Here is a 6442-nt window from a genome sequence, read left to right on the forward strand (position 1 = left end):
TGTTTAAGAATTGTACAGGAAAGTATTACCACTACTATTGACTGTGTTGCATCAATATTGCCGTTATGTACAGTACATATAAGTTATGAACGGTGTTGTTTATGAATTGTACAGGAAAGGATTATCACTACTATTGGCTGTGTTGCATCAATATTACCGTTATGTACAGTACATATATTTTATGAACGGTGTTGTTTATGAATTGTACAGGAAAGGATTATCACTACTATTGACTGTGTTGCATCAATATTGCCGTTATGTACAGTACATATATGTTATGAACGGTGTTGTTTATGAATTGTACAGGAAAGGATTACCACTACTATTGGCTGTGTTGCATCAACATTGCCGTTATGTACAATCTAATGCTGGTTATTGGGAGAAGCATTTTTTGGAACCTGGACAATAGGTAATCTATACAAGGGGGCCGAAAATGGGAAAAGACGACTTTTAAACTAATATTATTGTTTGATTTTTACTTTGGCGCATATATATTCTATTCCATTGACAAAGGAATCGTGTCCTTGTCAAAACCTCAATTTTTCTAATCTCTATATAGTTGACCCGAGATGGTGTACACCTCTGATATTTCAAGCTTAGATTATTTGATCTAACAAAATACATACCTTGATCTATATCTAAGATTCCCAACATTGGATTGTAAAGGAATATGGATAAAAATCGGAGTTTGCGGCAAAGACTCAATTCCATTACTTTAAACTAAACTTTGATATTATTTTAATGTAAATATTTTATGTTTTTTTTTCTTTAGTTTCCCAGTTGCCTGGTTAGTTCTTGATTACAGTTCAGATTCTCTCTATCTTGCGGATATTTTTGTAAGGTAACAGAGTAAAATTGTTTTAAGATCAAAAACGCCAAAACAGGCGACTAAATCATAAATTCCAACTTGATATTTTTGCAATGTGGCAAAAAATAGCTTTGGAACCTACTGTTGCAAACATTTCACCACTTGAACCACCAGACGTTTCATCATATCAAGTCGCAAAGATGAAGCTTATTCTGTATGTGTTGCAATACAGTAAGAGTTTGAATAATATTCTTCACAAATGACTGATTAATTGACTATTCTAAAACCATTTTGTCATTTAACCATTATATTGTTTAGTCATTATTTAAAGTTTTTCTTCCGTTTAAAACTTACTTATCTCAATTGTTTGTAATAAATCTCTACAAACTCACCTGAACCACACAAGAGTGTAATGATTTAAATTATTTTAAAGGGGTACCAGGCGTAAATCACAACGGAACCCTTTAAGCCTCTATATCTCAGTAACAATGAAGTAGCATATGCATCATCAATTTTCTATTTGAAAAATGATGAATACTGCCAACGTCTTTCATGATTCTGTAGCATAAATACAAAGCACTAGGGAGATCCATTATTGAATAAAAATCAATTTTGAGCTGACATCTAATTCATCCTTGATCAGCCAAAAAGGTTTGAAAGGTATCGTTGTATATCGGACATGCAACTCTATAAATGAAGGGTCAGTTTTGTCTTCAATCCCTTTAATGTTTCAGGATGCATGAGGGGTTCCTAGAGCAAGGTATAATGGTGACTGAACCTTCAAAACTACGACAAAAATATTATAAATCCAAGGAAAGCTGGATGGAAAATTTCTATTTTTAAATTGAAAAATCATGCCAAGAGAGAAGAGAAATATGAGATTTTTTTCAGCTAGACAAAATTTGATTAAAACTTCCATCTTCAAAAATGTAGTTTAGAACAAAATATTTTCGTTCATCTTCAGTAATATGTTTTCTAAAAGTTAAGCACATTTCTTTTTAAAGGCGACGAAAAAAATATTTTTTCTCGACAGTGTGAAATGATGCCAGAAACAATCTTTGGAGACACAAAAAAGAGAAAATCTTCTGATCGGTAGCTTGGATTTTTTTAACATTTAAATTCAAGATTTCTTTAAACTGCATTAAATCATGATAAATTTTTGAATTTATTGGAAATAATGTTAAGGGACTGCATTGTCGTAATTTCTAGTAAACATCCAAAACTTTAAACATTCAGTTGTTCATAGGGAACAAAGATGTCATCGTTTTTCTTGACTGAGACCAATTCTATCAATTTCCTTCCGTCCAGATCATAAAAAAAAACTACAGTGAAACCCTTAATAACGAATAAATCGGAAGAAATAATCAAATGTCGTCTTGACAATTGTTCAATGAGTTTTATACTATATTACGTAAATATCAGTATTTGCGAAAATAAATAAATAGCCATGAATATGCGCGAACAGTTTTAAAGAGCTCCATTTAATCATTTAATTAAAAAACTAAATATCTGCAACATTCCATTATCAGAAAGTGAAGAATACGACATTTGATGAATTCTTTCGATGTATTCGTTATTAAGTGTTTCACTGTACAATAAAATATTATCAATTTTTTGTCATCCAAAATTTGAATCTAGGGACAATTTTTAATAAAATCGACAAATTTAATCTTAAAAGTAGTTGAACTACGTCGACTTAGTTGAACCACGGTTAAAAAAGAAGTGGTTCAATTAAGTCTAAGCTTAGTTAAACTGCTTCTCGCTTTTCATATTATTTGGTAGAATAATTTATCAGAACAGCTGAATTGTTTAGTTCTTCAAGTTTGATGTTCTCAGTCTTCTTCCGACAGACTTTGCTTACTTTTTCTTCCCAGCAGAGTGCAGGGTACTACATAGATTAATTAAAATAACAGAATGGACACTAGATGTCGTCTTTTCAAGATTTAGATGAAACTCACTCACAATAACCCTGAAGTTTCGCGCAGTCGGCGTAGAACAGGCTCTCTCTACTTGTAATTCTACTCCTCTGGGCTTCTGCCTCAGGGTTATAGTGAACGAGTTTCATTTAAATCTTACAAAGACGACATCTAGTGTCCTATCCACGGCCCGCTTATATGTATGCTTCTTTCTACCGATCTATACTATTCTGGGCTAGTGTACATGAAACTTTATCGGTGGGCTACGCAGCTGTTATATCTCAGTGGACCCTAGATATTTTTAGGAAATTTCTAAAACCTCTGCATAGCAAATTTTAGGTTTTACTTTAACAAATTTTTATTCTGGCTATTGTTCATTCTATAAAAATTATTTGTACTTTTAAAAAAGTTTGAAGTGTTAAGTTCAGGGTCCAAATTAGAGAAGAACTTTGGTAGATAGTGGGCCCTGGAGTAAGCAGAAATGAGATACTGTAGCTAAGATCATAGCATTTTCTTCAAAGAGTTGGTAGCATCAAAGGCGCCTTGTTTTCAGAATTCCAAAAATGTGGTCAGCCGTTTTTGTACCTTAAGAATTGACCAAGATATTGAGAAATTTGTTTAAAATTCCAAATTTTTAAATAAAAGCAAGGTTGTTTAAATCTTTATAATCTCCAACAATTTTTATAATACAAAGAAGGAGGCTAAATCTTATCAAGTTTTAAAGACTTACAATGTTTTTCTATACTCCTTTGACATCTATTAACTTTACGAAAACCAAAGACAAATTGTAAGTTCCAGGGTCCAATGTCTAACGTTCTGCATAACACCCCATCGAAAAAATTACATCAAACCTTGACTATGATATATCCATCTATTTTATATCCTTGGTCCTATCTGTTATTTTAATTAATCTATGAGATAATCTAAAGTGTACAGTCTCTCATCTTTCAGCATGTTGCCAACTACTCCTTTTAAGCTAAAGTGCATTGTAGCTTGGTTTCTTTTTGCATATATTTTCTCTCAGGGTAACAAATTTGGCATTATTAGAATTTAGTTTTTGCCACAAATTAAAATTTTCTAATCTCTATTTCTTTGAAATCTGATTGTGAATTCACAACTTTTGATAGTTTAAATTAACAATATTTGATTAAATAGAATTTATAGTTTGAAATATCTAAGGTCTACGACTTTGGGTTTCAAAGATATCAGAGTTTGTGGCAAAGACTCATTTTCTTTGACAAACCTCTCAAATTTGTGTGAACCCTATTAAACGTCCAAATGCGCCACAACACGATTAACAACCTTAAATGAACAACCCTAGATTAACAACCTTAAATGAACAACCCTAGATTAACAACCTTTAATGAATAACCCTAGATTAACAACCTTAAATGAACAACCCTAGATTAACAACCTTTAATGAACAACCCTAGATTACTGGAAAGACTAATCCTGCAGAGTTTGCAACTCCGCTATTTTTAATTAACAACCATGATCCCTCGATTTGTCCTTTTTATAACACCCTGCCAAATGAAAGTTTGGAGATAAAGGTTTGTTAAAATAAGTTGAAAAGTTTACTGTGGAACAACGTTATTTATTATCCTTAGTACTCGATGAATCCATTTAGAGATAAATCTGGACGAAATCTTACACAATTCTCCTTTATTTATCTTTCATACAGAGCGCAGTTCACAGAGTATATTGGTTTAAAGATCACCCAGCAAGATATTATATCGTTCATAGAGAATACAAAGGAATTGAATCTTTGCCACAAACTCACATTTTCTAAACCCTACATCTTTACAACCTGATGGTGTAAACCTTTGATATTACATTGCTATATTATTTTGATCTAATAGAATTCAAAGTTTGAAATGTCTCAGATCTACGACATATTGGGGACAAATTAGTATTGGAGCATATTTTCACTGATATTTTCGAGGATTTTTTGTGAGAACCTTTTTTTTGTAAACCGAAGAAAATCACAGTTTTTTACTCACCCTGTATATGCCTATATATATATATATTGTTGTAGACTGAATTGTTGGACTATATACTTACTAATTTCTTTGGTTGAGATTACAACTGAGCTGCTAAGCTGCTAATGGGCAAACTCAGTTGTTAGTTTCATTAACAAACTTGCAGGCTCTCTGGGTCAAGAAAAACATATTGTAGACACACAATGAATGTTTTTAAAAATGATAAATTATGGGGAGGGGGGGGGGGTCAAGGATCAATATATCTTTTTTAATCAGTAAGTTAGAATGTATAGGCGTGTTGGTAACAAACCGTTTAGAGACAAAAGGTCGTCTTGTAATGAATTCTGTATTTATCTATGTTCGTTTATCTATCTTATCATGTTTCATGTTGACCCTTAATGACCAGTACGGTCAGTTTAATTCACCTGTATATAAATAAATTTAGTTCAATAGAATCCCTTGATTTATACAGACGTATATAGAGCCTAGAGTTTGGCTGAGAATAGAGAGCCTTGAGTTTTGGCTAGAGATAGAGATTAGTGTGTTCTTTATTAGACTTTGAGTATAGTAATCGCGTCTAGATTTATTACAGTCTTTTTCCAAGATTTTGGAAGATTATTAAAATTACATTATTCCCCCCAAAAAATTCCAAAAATCCATATTTTTAAAGATTTAATTCATATTTTAAAAGTTTTAATCCATATTTTTAAAGTTTTAATCCATATTTTAAAATTTTTAATTCATATTTTTAAAGTTTTAATCCATATTTTCAATTTTTAATTCATATTTTCAAAGTTTTAATCCATGTTTGAGTCCGATATATTAACATGTGTTTGCAAAAAAAACAATCAGCTCTCTAGCTAGCTAAACAATGTCTGAAACTTTCAGCCTTGCTAAGTAATTAAAAAAAGAAACTTTTTATTTAAAACTTCAGTTTTAAAAGTTCTTCGATACTCCATAGTCCGTATATTGCAAACATCCATAGTATAAACAAAAAAGATTATTTCGAATAAAAATAAAAGTAACAATTTGAAGAATTTTTAGTAAAATTTATAAAACCAGATTTCATGAGTGAGTCAAGGCAATTTTTGTACTAGGTCTTGGAGTCGTGTTTGTAGGTGTTTGTAGGTGTTTGGAGTCGTGTACTAGGTCTTGGAGTCGTGTACTAGGTCTTGGAGTTGTACATCGTGTTTAATTAAGAAAAGTTAAGTAAATTGGGTATTTCTGTCTTAAAAATTCGATTTTTAAACTGCAAATTTTCTCAGGTAATTGTGTTTGATTTTAAAATGTTTTTCTTTTTCTTTATGAACTCTATGTATGCACCCCTACACACAATGATATAATAGATAGAATTTGATTAAGAAACATTTTATTTCTATAACACACCCTCATGCAACTGCAAAAAAGTGCAATGTAATTTTCAAGATTATAAATTCAGTAAAATAGTTCTCTTTCCATTCCACAGTTTTCAGGGTCTCACTGTTTACAGATGCTTTTGTTCACGTTTTGATTGTTAGTGAATTATGAATTGTGAATTTTTATTGAAGTTTTGGTGAATTGTGAATTGTGAATTGTGAATTGTGAATTGTGCTGGTATTGTGACTTGTGAGGACACAACTTCAACAACTATTTTAACTCGAGTTGAAAAGTTAAAAGAAAAGTTTTCAAACTTTGTTGTAAACAGGTTCTTTTCTATTTACTTCTCTATAGACAGATCTTTACACTCAACAAGCCAGGGG

General features: G+C 31.4%; 1 long non-coding RNA gene across 1 annotated transcript; it reads left to right on the top strand.

Annotated features, from left to right (window-relative positions):
- The first annotated feature begins 3 nt into the window (after positions 1-3).
- Positions 4-1621, top strand: LOC111710793 (uncharacterized). Its single transcript, XR_002767133.1, has 3 exons — positions 4-409; positions 773-841; positions 1543-1621. It is a non-coding gene; the product is annotated as an uncharacterized LOC111710793 (long non-coding RNA).
- Positions 1622-6442: the final 4821 nt, after the last annotated feature.

This window comes from Eurytemora carolleeae, unplaced genomic scaffold (genome assembly GCF_000591075.1).
Source record: "Eurytemora carolleeae unplaced genomic scaffold, Eaff_2.0 scaffold1065, whole genome shotgun sequence".
In the NCBI taxonomy this organism is placed as follows: Eukaryota; Metazoa; Arthropoda; class Copepoda; order Calanoida; family Temoridae; genus Eurytemora; species Eurytemora carolleeae.